Genomic DNA, 16,654 nt, shown 5'->3' on the forward strand with positions numbered 1-16,654 from the left:
AGTACATCATGCTAAATGCCAGGCTGGATGAAGCACAAGCTGGAATCAAGATTGCAGGGAGAAATATCAGTAACCTCAGATATGCAGATGACACCACCATTATGGCAGCAAGTGAAGAGGAACTAAAGAAGCTCTTGATGAAAGTGAAAGAGGAGAGTGAAAAAGTTGGCTTAAAGCTCAACATTCAAAAAACTAAGATCATGGCATCCGGTCCCATCACTTGTTGGCAAACAGATGGGGAAATAATGGAAACAGTGACAGACTTTATTTTCTTGGGCCCCAAAATCACTGCAGATGGTGACTGCAGCCATGAAATTAAAAGACACTTGCTCCTTGGAAGAAAAGCTATGACCAACATAGCTAGCATAGTGAAAAACAGAGACATTACTTTGCCAACAAAGGTCCATCTAATCAAAGCTATGGTTTTTTCCAGTAGTCATGTATGGATGTGAGAGTTGGAGTGTAAAGAAAGCTGAGCATCAAAGAATTGATGCTTTTGTACTGTGGTGTTGGAGAAGACTCTTGAGAGTCCCTTGGACTGCAAGGAGATCCAACCAGGAAATCAGTCCTGAATAGTCATTGGAAGGACTCACGCTGAAGCTGAAACTCCAATACTTTGCCCACCAGATGCAAAGAACTGACTCCCCAGAGAAGACCCTGATTCTGGGAAAGATTGAAGGTGGGATGAGATGGGGACGACAGAGGATTAGATGGTTGGATGGCATTACCGACTCGATGGACATGAGTTTGGGCAAGCTCTGGGAGTTGGTGATAGGGAAGCCTGGTGTGCTGCAGTCAATGGGATCTCAAACAGTCGGACATGACTAAGTGACTGAAATGAACTGAACTGATGCTGCCTAGGGAGTGGGGCATTGTTCTCTTCCATAACTGCTTCTGAGCTGATGAGGGGCATTGCCCCTAAACTGATGAGGGAACATTCTCCTAACCCTCATATTGAGGATCTCTGATCCAGGGGCCCCAGGTAGTAGTTGGAGGAAGCTGTCATAATTGTAGGAGTTTGAGCAACTATTTGTAACTTAAAAGCCTTCATGAGGCTAGAAACAAATCCAGTTACAGAGTTATAGTTGCAGGGAGCAAACAGCAAAAACAGAACAATCAGAATTAATGCAATTAGGATAGTTTTCCACCAAGAAGAACTAGTTAACATTTCCCAAAGTGAGGAAATTGAGGTTTCAGGAATATCCACAGCCTGAGTCATCTTGTTCATGTGTTTTGTAAAGTGAGTAATATTAGTGCTTGGATCTGGTATATATGTACAGCACTGGGTATGAATAACGGCACAAGTTCTTCCTTGTGCAGCTGTTAGAATATCTAAGGTCAATCTGCTTTGTAAAACCACCTTTCTAATCTGTATTTGTTCAGCATTAAGAGCTGAAATAGCTTTTTGAGAATCTTGTAAAGCCTGTTGAGTAAAGTTAGTCAGAGCATCAACTCTCAGCATAACATCTGTAGTTCCTAGAGAGAGAACAAATATTGCAGCCAAATAATCATACCAGTTTAATAACAGACTTGGTTCAACGAGTTCTAAGGTGTGGCAACTTAGCAGACTTCTCTGGAAGCTCTGAAAATTTGAAGCCATGAATAAAAGCTAGATCTAGGGTGCATCTCCCTAACCAGCCAGGGGCAAGCCACGCCCATAGGTAAGATGCTCATTCTAATATATTGTCAAAAATGAAGATGGACAGCCATTTATGCATGTATGTATATAGATTTAGATATGATAGGTAAATGGAGTAGCAAATACTTACATAGAAATGTTCATTATAGTGATAAGAGGTTGAAGAAAGAAACAGAATTAGAAGTGTTCTGAATATCCTATCTCAAATATGGGGCATCACATTAAACTAGTTTATTTATTGACTCAGAAGTTAAAGAATGATTTTGAACAACATAAAGGATAATATTATGAGATATAAAACATGACCCTCTAAGTCATTGGAAAACACAAAAATGAAGTCTCTATACTGAAAGTTAGAAAAGCAAAGATTTTTTAAAGAAAGCATAAATGGGCAGAAGAAAATCAATATCAATTATTAAAACAAATGTGAGTTTAACTCCTACATTGAGATTGAATAGACAGATAGGTAGGGGTGTGTGCGTGTGTGTGTGTGTGTGTGTGTGTGTGTTACACTGAGTTGAAAAACAATTTGTGAAAGAAAACCTTTGAAAAAGTTAAATAAAAAATGTTACACAAATGAAAACAAAAGGAAAACAGGGGTAGCAAAGTACCACTTGCAGTAAAATTCAAAACATTAAGTTTTAAATTTAATTAAATTAAGTAAAATTCAAAACATAAAGCATTAAGTGGGACCAAAAGTTCATTTTATATTGATAAAGCATAAGATTCTTAGTGTAGTAAATGTTTTATTTAATTACTAAATAATTATCAGGAAAAATATAAATAACTGGTTTATTGAACCCACCAAACTTTGAGAGGTATGGATAACAAGTGTTTTGTTCTGTTTTGTTTTTCCAGTCACTGCCTTCAGTCACGCCCTGTTGACCCTGTCTTCTCAATCCATTTAATGACATTTCTGGTAGTCTCCTCAGTTGGTCATCTTTAGTGATTATTAAGCAGCATATATTCTAATTAAAAACTATAAACTCATTTCCTCCTTTCCCTCCCTGTCTTACTTGAAAATCACACCAAAGGACCTGTAGAAGAGAGAGGTATGGGCTTCTTTTCTTTTAACCCTCCTTCCCTCTCTTCTGGTTCTAGTTTTTCTGGGATATAAAACCTGAAAAAAGGAAACAGAAGAAATAGCAGGGGTTCTTTCACACAATTGGCTGCCAAGGTGTACACACTATCTAACAATTAACATTTTCTGTTAGGTACTCACAAGACAGAAAAAGAGAGTGTGTGTCAAGGTCTCTTGCAAGGCACATTATCAATTTTGTAGGGAGTCCCACAGAAGGTCCTTCCTAACATGCAATTTTTTTAACAGTTGGATTTGCTCTCTTCTACTTTCAACCCCAGATCTAACCCCTCACATTATATTTCATAGACTTTGCTGCTGTGGTCCTGTGATCTCTCTGGTGGTCAGCCCTTTTGAACTATGTATGGCTCAAGGTCAACTAATTTCATCAATGTCCACTTGATCCCAGGAAATCCATTTCTTTGCCATGTCAAACACAGGGAATTCAAAGTAAATCGGAATGAGATATCAATATACTTCACATATAGGCACACAGTTTCTTGGAAAATTTGCTTTAGTTAACTATGGATGGGAGAGGCACTTCCACCTTTCCTTATGGAAAGGACAGGGAAAAGTTTTGGCACACATCAACAGGCCGATGGCTCACTACTCAAAAAAATCCGCCCGCTGCACAAACAACTGTTTATATTAGGAGTGCCTGATCCTGACTTTTGTACCATAGAATGTGAGTACTTGACACATTTTTGTCCTCAGCTTTGAAAGTTTACTCTCCAAGTTCAGGGAAATATGAAGTCTCATACAGTATTCTATTATATAGAATATAAAAGAAAAAAATAAAGAAATGTAGATATAATGGTTATCCATAAAAAGAAAATAACTAGAAAATAATTCTTTTTTTTTCTCAATTTTCATTACTTGAATTGACAAAACTTAATTTAGAATAATAAAGACCTAAATATCACAATTAATAATATTGATTTAAGAATAATCTATGGACTATTATAACTAATAAACTAAGATTAAACTATATAACTGTGCCCAAAAGTTTTTTAAATGATCTCTTATAAAGCCACACACAAAAAAAAGCTCAATAAATTCTGCAAAGTATTCATCATACAGGTTCCAATAACATCTCTAGTGCAATGAGATGAAATTAATAACTAGGGGATAAAAACAACAACAAAAACTAAACCCACATGAAAAAAATTATCCTTAATTTTATTTAGGCAAAAATAAGAATCAAAACTTCACTCACAAACTAAACTGAAAATTAGTGATTGCAGTCTCAGTCCACAGAGTTTATACTTAAATCAAACTTTTGGCCTCCATGCTTAATAGTGACAGACATTATAAAGAACAAAAGTGAGCACACAATGGACTACAGGTAAATTCTAATCAACCACGCTTCTTTTTAAGAAATAGAGTTTTATGGGAACATAGTCACATTCATTCATTTTTACTTTTACCATGGCTGCTTTGCTGCTAATCACAGTTTAATAGTTATGACAGAGATCATTAGACCAGAAAGTCCACAATATTCACTATCCAGCCCTTACAGAATAAATTTGTAAGCTCTGATAAAGAGAGGAAACAAAAAGATAAATTCATGATCAAAACAAGATAAACATTTTCATGGACCATATATACAAAAAATATGCATTAACTTGAATAAAAAAAAAAAGGAATTGTAGCATAAGATTCAATAAATGCCAAAGACAAAAGGTAAACACCTTTAAAATGCTATAAGAAAGAAAAAAAATGCCTGTCACCTTAGATATATGTGCTATGTTTAGTCACTCAGTTGTGTCCAACTCTTGTGACCTCATGGACTATATAGCCCATCAGGCTCCTCTGTCCATGTGATTTCCCAGGCAAGAATACTGGAGTGGGTTGCCAAGTCCTTCTCCAGGGGATTTTCCTGACCCAAGAATTGAACCTGTGTCTCCTATATATTCTGCATTGCAGGCAGATTCTTTACACATTGAAAATATATCCTTTAAAAATGAAGATGGGGAAGCCAGTTTGGAAAATACTCTGACAGTTCTTCCAAAAGAGAAATGGAAAAGTATTCACACACACAAAAACACAAACCTTTTAAACCAGTGTTCTTAGCAGAATTATTCACAAAAGCCAAAGATTGAAAATCCCAAATGGGGACATCCCTGGTGGTGTATTGACTAAGACTCTGTGCTTCCAATGCAGGGGGCCTGCATTCCATCCCTTTTTGGGGAACTAGATTCCACATGCTGCAACTAACAGTTTGCTTGCCACAACATGCTACAACTAAGTCCTGGTACAGCCAAATAAATCAATTTTTAAAAATCCCAAATGTCCATTCACTGATAAGTGGATGAAAAAATGTAGGCTATGCATATGCTGGAATATTAGTTGATATAAAAAGGAATGCTGTACTGATAAATGGCACAACATGGATTAACACTGAAAACATTAGGCTAAGTGAAGAAATTCAGACCAAAAAAAATCACATATTATATGATTCCAGCAAGATGAAATGTATAGAATAGGCATTGAATTCATAGAGATAGAGGTCTTCCCTGGTGGCTCAGTTGAAAAGAAACTGCCTGCAATGCAGGAATCACAGGTTCGATTCCTGAGTTGGAAAGATCCCCAAATGGCAACCCACTCCAATGTTCTTGCTGAGAAATCCCATGGACAGAGGAGTCTAGAGGGCTACAGTCCACGGGATTGCAAGAGTCGGGCACGACTTAGTGACTAAACCACCACCACCATAGAGATAGAATGCAGATTAGTGGTTGCCAGAGAAATTGGGATAAGGTGTAAATGAGGAGTGACTACTAATGGGTATGGACTTCTGATTTTATTTAGAGAACAGAAAGCTGGAAAGATCACTATTTACACTTTAATAATAATAAAAAAGTCAAATAAGCTTCAAAATCATAACTTTTCCTGAGTGCACTAGAAGACTTGAATTCACAAGTCAAGCAACCAAATAAATAAAATTCCAAAGAGTGACAAGCCCCACCAAAGAGAAATAGGATGCCTGAACTGTCTCACCTTTGACAGAGCATGGGAAAAAGAGGCATAGCCATCATACAGGCAGGTAAGACGAAGTCAGTTCCTAAAGGCCAATTGTGGACTACACTTTGAAACAAAGCTCTTTCAACACAAGTAGGTGTCTACTAAAATTTAGTGAACTTTTTATATTCTTCCTTACATATTTTCATATTGTTTGAATTGTTCAACATGAATTTTTTTTTCATTATAAAACCAATACAATGGAGGTTGTTTACTGTAGAGGGAAGGTGGGCATCTACAAATTATATGAACAGGAAAATCACAGAAGAGGAAGCTAAATACTCCTTGTGTGCATGTGTGCAGAGTTGTGCCCGACTCTTTGAGACTCCATGGACTGTAACCTACCAGGCTCCTCTGTCCATGGAATTTTCCAGGCAAGAATACTAGAGTGGGTTGCCATTTCCTTCTCTAAGGGATCTTCCCAACCCAGGGATTGAACCCTCATCACGTGTTCTCTCCTGAACTGGCAGGCAGATTCTTTACCACTAGCACCACCTGGGAAGGCCCAATGCCCTATAAACATACAGATAGCATATAACCAGTATTATTGATAGTAAAGGAAATGCAAAATACAAAAATAATGAAATATCATTTCATATCTCTATAGTGACAAAATATTTTTATAAACTCCCTATATCATTTGTTGGTAGGGATGTGAGAAAATAGGGAGAGGAGCTCTCATACTCTTCTGAATAAATTGTTATCACCACATTCTGGAAAAATCCTTTGACGTTAAACATGGTGATATCTAAGGGAGCTTCAATTTCACATCTAGAAATATACCCTAGAGAAATTTTTATACAAGTGTATATGGGGTAAAATAAGAATGTGCATTTGAGAAATAAGAACATCGATCAATAAACTACAGTGTGCTAATGAAAATATACCATCACAAGCTGAAATCAAGACTGCTGGTAGAAATGTCAACAATCTCATATATGCAGATGATACAACTTTAATAGCAGAAAATGAAGAATAACTAAAGAAACTTTTGAAAGCGGAGAGTGAAAAGGCTGGGTTAAAGCTCAACATTCAAAAAACTAAGATCATGACATCTGGTCCTATTACTGAATGGCAAATAGAAGGGGAAAAAGTGGAAACAATGATAGACTTTATTTTCTTTGGCTTAAAAATCACTGTGGATCGTGACTGCAGTCATGAAATTCAAAGACACTTGTTCCTTGGAAGGAAAGCTATGACAAACATAGACAGTATATAAAAAGCAGAGACACCACTTAACCAACAGAGATCTATACAGTCAAAGCTATGGTTTTTTCCAGTGGTTATGTGCAGATGTGAGAGCTGGACCTTAAAGAAGGCTGAACACCAAAATAACTGATGTTTTCGAATTGTGGTGCTGGAGCAGACTCTTGAGAGTCCCTTGAACTGCATGGAGATCAAACCAGTCAATCCTAAAGGAAATCAACTGAAACCGAATGATTACAATACTTTAGTCACCTGATGCAAAGAGCTGACTCATTGGAAAAGAGCGTGATGCTGGGTAAGATTGAAGAAGGTAAAAGGAGAAGGGGCAGCAGAGCATGAGACGGTTAGATAGCATCACCAACCCAATGGATATAAATCTGAGCAAACTCTGAGATATGAAAGAATTATATACCTATCTATAGAAGAATTACATATTGTGCATGGATAAATATATAGTAAACGAATGGTAACAAGAATGTGAAAGATGAGCATGCAAGTCACACTAAAGGGAGGTATGTTGCTGCTGCTAGGTCACGTCAGTCGTGTCCGGCTCTGTGTGACCCCATAGACGGCAGCCCACCAGGCTCCCCTGTCCCTGTGATTCTCCAGGAAATACTGGAGTGGGTTGCCATTTCCTTCTCCAGTGCATGAAAGTGAAAAGTGAAAGTGAAGTCGCTCAGTCGTGTCTGACTCTTCGTGACCCCATGAACTGTAGCCTCCTCCGTCCGGGCTCCTCTGTCCATGGGATTTCCCAGGAAAGAGTACTGGAGTGGGGTGCCATTGCCTTCTCTGAAAGGGATGTATAGAGGGAGATTAATCTTAGGCAGGGTAAACTAGAGGCTTCAATTGATCACTAAAGTATTATATCTTTAAAAACATCTAATTGAAGCAAATATGAAATTACAAGATTTTTACAAACTGTCATGTTTGCTTCTGTATTCTTTTGAGACTGAGGCTTCTCTGGTGGCTCAGATGGTAGAATCCACCTGCAATGCAGGAGACCTATGTTTAATCCCTAGGTTGGGAAGATCCCCTGGAGGAGGGCATGGCAACCCACTCTGCTTTCTTGCCTGGAGAATACCCGTGGACAGAGGAGCCTGGCCGGCTACAATCCATGGGGTCGCAAAGAGTCAGACACGACTGAGTAACCTAGCACAAAGCACAGCACAATACTAAAATTTAAACGAGTACAATTACAACAAAAATTCTAAACTCAGTAAGTTAGGCCTAAATCTGGTCACAATTGTAAAATTTTAATTTTTAATACATCCAATATAAAATTAAAAAGATGAAAAAAACTATTCATTCAACTTAAGAAAACAATAAAATCACTCATCGGGGAGTAAGAGAAAGAAGTTATGAAAATAATTAGAAAATCCTTAAATTATAAAATGGAAAAATATATCAACATTGGTAAATACAAATTTTTCTCTAAAAAGGTGGAAAAACTTTAGCAAGTATAACAAACAAAATGAAAACATAAAGAAAGCAGATAACAAGGAACATTAAGAATTAGAGGAGAAAAAAATAAAGTAAAAAGTAAATTATGATAATAAATAAACTTGAACAGTAGGTAATTTTGCTAACTAAATAAAACTTAGATTCAATTTAATAAAGAAAGCTCAATATACAAATATCAGCTGATGTAATTACATGATATGCTATAGCATAATCTCCATACTAGTTGCCAGAATCAGTTTAAATTAATCCATCCTTTTAGTTTTAACCTATTTCAGAAATAAGAGAAACAGATGTATAGAACAGTCTTTTAGACTCTGTGGGAGAGGGAGAGGGTGGGATGATTTGGGAGAATGGCTTTGAAACATGTATAATATCATATAAGAAACGAATCACCAGTCTAGGTTTGATGCAGGATACAGAATGCTTGGGGCTGGTGCACCGGGATGACCCAGAGGGATGGTACTGGGAGGGAGATGGGAGGGGGGTTCAGGATGGGGAACACATGTACACCCGTGGCGGATTCGTGTTGATGTATGGCAAAACCAATACAATATTGTAAAGTAAAAACAAAACAAAACAAAACAATCCACTGAATTATCTGCTTTAAAGGGGTGAATTGATAGATGCAAAAACCCTTAACAAAATTCTAGCAATCGGAATCCAACAACACATTAAAAAGATCATACACCATGACCAAGTGGGCTTTATCCCAGGGATGCAAGGATTCTTCAATATCTGCAAATCAATCAATGTAATATACCACATTAACAAATTGAAAAATAAAAACCATATGATTATCTCAATAGATGCAGAGAAAGCTTTTACAAAATTCAACATCCATTTATGATAAAAACTCTGCAGAAAGCAGGAATAGAAGGAACATACCTCAACATAAAAAAAGCTATATATGACAAACCCACAGCAAACATTATCCTCAATGGTGAAAAATTGAAAGCATTTCCCCTAAAGCCAGGAACAAGACAAGGGTGCCCACTTTCACCATTACTATTCAACATAGTTTTGGAAGTTTTGGCCACAGCAATCAGAGCAGAAAAAGAAATAAAAGAAATCCAAATTGGAAAAGAAGAAGTAAAACTCTCATTGTTTGCAGATGACATGATCCTCTACATAGAAAACCCTAAAGACTCCACTAGAAAATTACTAGAACTAATCAATGAATATAGTAAAGTTGCAGGATATAAAATCAACACACAGAAATCCCTTGCATTCCTATTCACTAATAATGAGAAAATAGAAATAGAAATTAAGGAAACAATTCCATTCACCATTGCAACAAAAAGAATAACATACTTAGGACTATATCTACCTAAAGAAACTAAAGATCTATATATAGAAAACTATAAAACACTGGTGAAAGAAATCAAAGAGGACACTAATAGATGGAGAAATATACCATGTTCCTGGATCCAAAGAATCAATATAGTGAAAGTGAGTATACTACCCAAAGCAATCTATAGAATCAATGCAATCCCTATCAAGCTACCAAAGGAATTCTTCACAGAGCTAGAACAAATACTTTCACAATTTGTATGGAAATACAAAAAACCTCGAATAGCCAAAGCAATCTTGAGAAAGAAGAATGGAACTGGAGGAATCAACCTGCCTGACTTCAGGCTCTACTACAAAGCCACAGTCATCGAGACAGTATGGTAATGGCACAAAGACAGAAATATAGATCAATGGAACAAAATAGAAAGCCCAGAGATAAAACCACGCACCTATGGACACCTTATTTTTGACAAAGGAGGCAAGAATATACAATGGAGAAAGACAATCTCTTTAACAAGTGGTGCTGGGAAAACTGGTCAACCACTTGTAAAAGAACGAAACTAGAATGCTTTCTAACACCATACACAAAAATAAACTCAAAATGGATTTAAGATCTAAATGTAAGACCAGACACTATAAAAGTCCTAGAGGAGAACATAGGCAAAACACTCTCCAACATACATCACAGCAGGATCCTCTATGACCCACCTCCCAGAATATCGGAAATAAAAGCAAAAATAAACAAATGGGACCTAATTAAACTTAAAAGCTTCTGTACAAAAAAGGAAACTATAAGCAAGGTGAAATGATAGCCTTCAGAATGGGATAAAATAATAGCAAATGAAGCAACTGATAAACAACTAATCTCAAAAATATACAAGCAACTCCTACAGCTCAATTCCAGAAAAATAAATGACCCAATCAAAAAATGGGCCAAAGAACTAAATAGACATTTCTCCAAAGAAGACATACAGATGGCTAACAAACACATGAAAAGATGCTCAACATCACTCATTATCAGAGAAATGCAAATCAGAACCACTATGAGGTACCATTTCATGCCAGTCAGAATGGCTGCAATCCAAAAGTCTACAAGCAATAAATGCTGGAGAGGGTGTGGAGAAAAGGGAACCCTCTTACACTGTTGGTGGGAATACAAACTAGTACAGCCACTATGGAGAACAGTGTGGAGATTCTTTAAAAAACTGTAAATAGAACTACCTTATGACCCAGCAATCCCACTGCTGGGCATACACACCGAGGAAACCAGAATTGAAAGAGACACGTGTACCCCAATCTTCATCGCAGCACTGTTTATAATAGCCAGGACATGGAAGCAAGATGAATGGATAAGAAAGCTTTGGTACATATAAACAATGGAGTATTACTCAGCCATTAAAAAGAATACATTTGAATCAGTTCTAATGAGGTGGATGAAACTGGAGCCTATTATACAGAGTCAAGTAAGCCAGAAAGAAAAACACCAATACAGTATACTAACGCATATATATGGAATTTAGAAAGATGGTAACAATAACCCTGTATACGAGACAGCAAAAGAGACACCGATGTATAGAACAGTCTTTTGGACTCTGGGAGAGGAAGAGGGTGGGATGATTTGGGATAATGGCATTGAAACATGTATAATATCATATATGAAACAAGTTGCCAGTCCAGGTTCAATGCACGATACTGGATGCTTGGGGCTGGTGCACTAGGATGACCCAGAGGGATGGTACGGGGAGGGAGGAGGGAGGAGGGTTCAGGATGGGGAACACGTGTATACCTGTGGCAGATTCATGTTGATGTATGGCAAAACCAATACAATATTGTAAAGTAATTAGCCTCTAATTAAAATAAATAAATTTAAATTAAAAAATAATAAAAAAATAAAATTTCCCACATGATTCATCTATATGTTATTCAAAAGAAAGTTCCCTTTAACTATAATAATGTAGGTATTTTGGAAGTAAAAGGAATACCATGTGTACTAGTCAGGAATCTCCAGAGGAACCAAACCAATACAGAGGAAAGAGGGAGAGAGCAAGCATCTACAGAACAACAACAAAACTATAGCTACCATTATACTTAACTGTAAGAAAACCTGAAAGCTTTCTCCTTAAGATCAGAAATAAAGTGAAGGTGTCTGCTCTCACCACTCTTATTAGATATACTGCTGGAAATCCACACTATTGAATAAATTTTAACAAAGAAATAAAGTATTATGATTACAAAGGAAGAGATAAAACTGTTGGTATTTGCAGATCCTGGACCTAATAAGTACAAATCTACCAAATGTGTAAAGTGGTGACTCTCATGTTGAGAAGCAATTATGTTGAAAAATAAGGAAGTGTATATCCTAATGACACAGCAACTGCATTTCTAGAGAACACTTTCAAAGATATAAACAAGGAGTCACATATAAGAATATAATTATATCATATCATTGTTCATGATATCATGTTATCAATATTCATTATACCATTAATTATAATAAAATAGAAAACACATAATAGTATATTTTTATCTATAATAGTAAGGTTTGGTTTTCTAGTTCTAAGTCCTAAGTACTATCATTGTCATTTTGGATCCGTCATAAAATAATGTAAAGTGCTACTTAGATATTTTTATTTCCATTTCATGTTTTCTGTTAAAGAAATACAATCCATAATACTGGGCTTTCTTTTTTATTGAAATATAGTTGTTGTACAATATTATACTATTTTCAGGTTACACCGTAGTGATTCAATATTTTTACAGATTATACTCCATTTAATGTTATTTCAAAATAATGGCTCTATTTCCCTATTCTGTACAATATATGTTTGTTGCTTATGTGTTTTATGCACAGCATGAGGAATCTAAAAAATAAATAAATATAACAACAAAAAAGAAGAAACAGGCTCACAGATATAGAAAACAGACTAGTGGATATCAGTGGAGAGAGGAAAGGGAAAAGGAGCAAAATAAAGATAGAGGATTAAGATCTACAAACCACTATGTATAAAATGAACTTTGTTTTTAATTTATTAAATGTACTTAATGTTGTTGAACAAATCAATTATGCTTCTTTATTCATTTTAAATGAAAAACTTTCTAAAAAATGAAAGGGAAATCTTCATTGGTTATCTCTTATACTCCAAGTACTATACTAGGAGTTGAAGATACAGAATTAATAGAGAAGTGAGACACCTGTAGAATACTAATGTAAAAATACAGACAATAATGAAATCCTGAATTAAAGTATTGGCACTGAGAACTTCAAAAAAGTTTTCATTCAAGACATGACACGGAAGTAAAAATGACAAGACTTGACAATAGGTTGGATGTTGAAAATGAAAGAAAATGATGAGTCTTATGATTAACTCCCAAGGATTTTTACTAGACGCTTGGCTGGATCATCAAAAAAGCAAGAGAGTTCCAGAAAAACATCTATTTCTGCTTTATTGACTATGCCAAAGCCTTTGACTGTGTGGATCACAATAAACTGTGGAAAATTCTGAAAGAGATGGGAATACCAGACCACCTGACCTGCCTCTTGAGAAATCTGTATGCGGGTCAGGAAGCAACAGTTAGAACTGGACATGGAACAACAGACTGGTTCCAAATAGGAAAAGGAGTACATCAAGGCTGTATATTGTCACCCTGTTTATTTAACTTATATGCAGAGTACATCATGAGAAATGCTGGGCTGGAAGAAGCACAAGCTGGAATCAAGATTGCTGGGAGAAATATCAGTAACCTCAGATATGCAGATGACACCAATCTTATGGCAGAAAGTGAAGAGGAACTAAAAAGCCTCTTGATGAAAGTGAAAGTGGAGAGTGAAAAAATTGGCTTGAAGTTCAACATTCAGAAAACGAAGATCATGGCATCTGGTCCCATCACTTCATCGGAAATAGATGGGGAAACAGTGAAAACAGTGTCAGACTTTATTTTGGGGGGTTCCAAAATCACTGCAGATGGCAACTGCAGCCATGAAATTAAAAGACACTTACTCCTTGGAAGGAAAGTTATGACCAACCTAGATGGCATATTCAAAAGCAGAGACATTACTTTGCCAACAAAGCTCTGTCTAGTCAAGGCTATGGTTTTTCCAGTGGTCATGTATGGATGTGAGAGTTGGACTGTGAAGAAGGCTGAGCACCGAAGAATTGATGCTTTTGAACTGTGGTGTTGGAGAAGACTCTTGAGAGTTCCTTGGACTGTAAGGAGATCCAACCAGTCCATTCTGAAGGGGATCAGCCCTGGGATTTCTTTGGAAGGAATGATGCTAAAGCTGAAACTCCAGTACTTTGGCCACCTCATGGGAAGAATTGACTCATTGGAAAAGACTCTGATGCTGGGAGGGATTGGGGGCAGGAGGAGAAGGGGACAGCAGAGGATCAGATGGCTGGATGGCATCACTGACTCGATGGACGTGAGTTTGAGTGAACTCCGGGAGTTGGTGATGGACAGGGAGGCCTGGCATGCTGCGATTCATGGGGTCGCAAAGAGTTGGACATGACTGAGCGACTGAACTGAACTGAATTCGGTGGATACAGGCACTCCTAAGTGAGTTAAACAATACAAAGAAAACACAACTTTGAAGATAAAGATGGCTAAGTAAAACTGAGATATATTTACTTTTGTGTGCTTATGAGACCTCTTGGTAGAAAGGTATATTTCTGATTTCATCACTCTTTTATAGTTCATATTGATCTGTTCTTGCCTAGACTTATTGCTGTTACTTTGTTTTTCTGTTTACATAACTCTTAATCCTTTCCTTTAGTTGCCCCTTATCTGATCTTTCCAATTCTTCTTTATTCAATTAGATCAATCAGAATTTCTTACCATAACCCGGGCACTGATGTACCATGGCTCAGCACAAGTGGACACATATGCTCTGTTGTTTTCAACTGTCTTCCAGTTATACCAGAATTTCATTAGTCTTTCTGACTAATGACTCTTTCTTAGGACATAACAGCTAGAGAGACAAATGTGTTCTGGGAGTAAGCTTATAAAACTCAACAAATCTAAGGAAATTATGTCGCTCAGTCATGCACAACTCTTTGCAACCCCGTGAACTATAGCCCGCCAGGCTCCTCTGTATATGGAATTTTCCACGCAAGAATACTGGAGTGGGTTGCCATTTCCTTCTCCAGGGGATCTTCCCAACCTAGGGGTAGAACCAAAGTTTCCTGCATTGCAGGCAGATTCTTTACCACTGAGCCACCGTGGAAGCCCTTTTAATGCTTACTATATATTAACTCCTTTAATCTCAAACTGATTCTACGAGGTGTGTTACCACTATTAGACCACCATTCAGGCCCAGTCAATGTGTTACCACCATTTTAGAGATCAGTAAATGAGATAGAAATTGAATAACTTGCCCCAGGTCACAGAGTTGGTGATTACCAGAGCTCAGATTCAAATACCAGGCCAATTTAACTCCAAAGACTACATACAGCATTAACTACTGCTCTATTCTGTTTGTAAATGGGCAAAGTAGGAATTCATCCCAGCTCTGTCTTACTCCAGACCTTACTTTTAATCCAATACTCTGTGTTACCCCACCAGTCTGGTAGGTTGTCCCCCAAAAATGATACTAAACAATAAATTACAAAAACTTAGTAATGACCTCAAAATTTACCATCCTGCTTCAAGTGTTCTAGTTCCTCTCCTACATATTGAAGTAAGATTTGAATGCTTACTTCAGATCCTGCTTTTGAATTAAAATGAGTGAATGAATAAGGCCTCTGTGAACATATCTAACTAAAACCAATGCTGCCTACATTTACCTTCATCATGATACATGTAAATGATGCACATAGCCAGTGTCACCATCTTAGGGGCTTTGATTATCTCAGACCATATTTAGTCACCTAAAAGCTCAGAGAATCAATATACCAGGCTCACTTGAAACACTTTCCTGAAAAATTGCTTGCCAAGCTCTTGTCTAAACCTTCCTTAAATCTTTTTAAATTTTTGAACTTCACTAGTATTTAGGTAATAAATATTCAAAAGGTAAGGAAACTGTAGCGTGGAGGGTGAGAAAAGGGAAGAGTATACAAAAAGTCTTGGGGGCAGTCCTAAGATGGCAGAGGAATAGGACGGGGAGATTACTTTCTCCCCCACATATTAATCGAAAGAATATTTGAATGCTGAGCAAATTCCACAAAACAACTAAACGCTAGCAGAGGACATCAGGTACCCAGAAAAGCAGCCCATTGTCTTCAAAAGGAGGTAGAACAAAATGTAAAAGATAAAAAGAGAGACAAAAGAGTTAGGGATGGAGAACCGACATGGGCAGGGAGTCTTAAAAGAGAAGAAGTTTACAAACATCAGGAAACCCTCTCACCAGTGGGTCTGTGGGGAGTTTTGGAATCTCAGAGGGTAACATAAACAGGAGGAAAAATAAATAAAACCCACAGATCACGTGCCTAAGGGCAACTCCCAGCGGAGAAGTACCCCAGACCCTCACATCCACCACCAGCAAGCAGGGGCTGAACAGGGAGGAGCAGGCTACATTGCTTAGGGTAAGGACCAGGCCTGAATGTCCTGAGGGAAATCTGAGGGAGCTAACATGAGATAGCAATCTAAACTGCGGGATAGCCAGAGAGAGAGAGAAAAAAAAAAAAGAGAGAGAGAGAGAGATAACTATCCCGTGAAAAGCCCTAACCTAAGGCACTGCCAGGCCCGCTCACAGAACAAAGGACTAGAGGAGAGCTAGCAGGCTGTGGATGGGCCTATCCCACACTGGAGGCAGGGGGTAGGTGGGCGCCAGACAGAGCCTGAAAGAGGCAAACGGCATCCCAGAGATGGCATCCTCTACCAAACTGTGAGCAGTCTTCCAGTTTCTAATCAAGACTTCCTGGGATTCTGGATGGTTGACATCTGCTGAGAGGGTCGCAGCTAGAGATCAGGTCCCCAGAAGAGACACAGGGTACACTGTAGATGAGTGCACCCGCTACCACCTAGTA

At 37.6% G+C, this 16,654-nt stretch overlaps 1 pseudogene; it reads right to left on the bottom strand.

Moving 5' to 3' along the window:
• Nucleotides 1-949: 949 nt before the first annotated feature.
• Nucleotides 950-16,654, bottom strand: part of LOC102286448 (mRNA export factor-like) — a 114,709-nt pseudogene continuing 99,004 nt past the window's right edge.

Source organism: Bos mutus, chromosome X, assembly GCF_027580195.1.
Source record: "Bos mutus isolate GX-2022 chromosome X, NWIPB_WYAK_1.1, whole genome shotgun sequence".
Lineage (NCBI taxonomy): Eukaryota > Metazoa > Chordata > Mammalia > Artiodactyla > Bovidae > Bos > Bos mutus.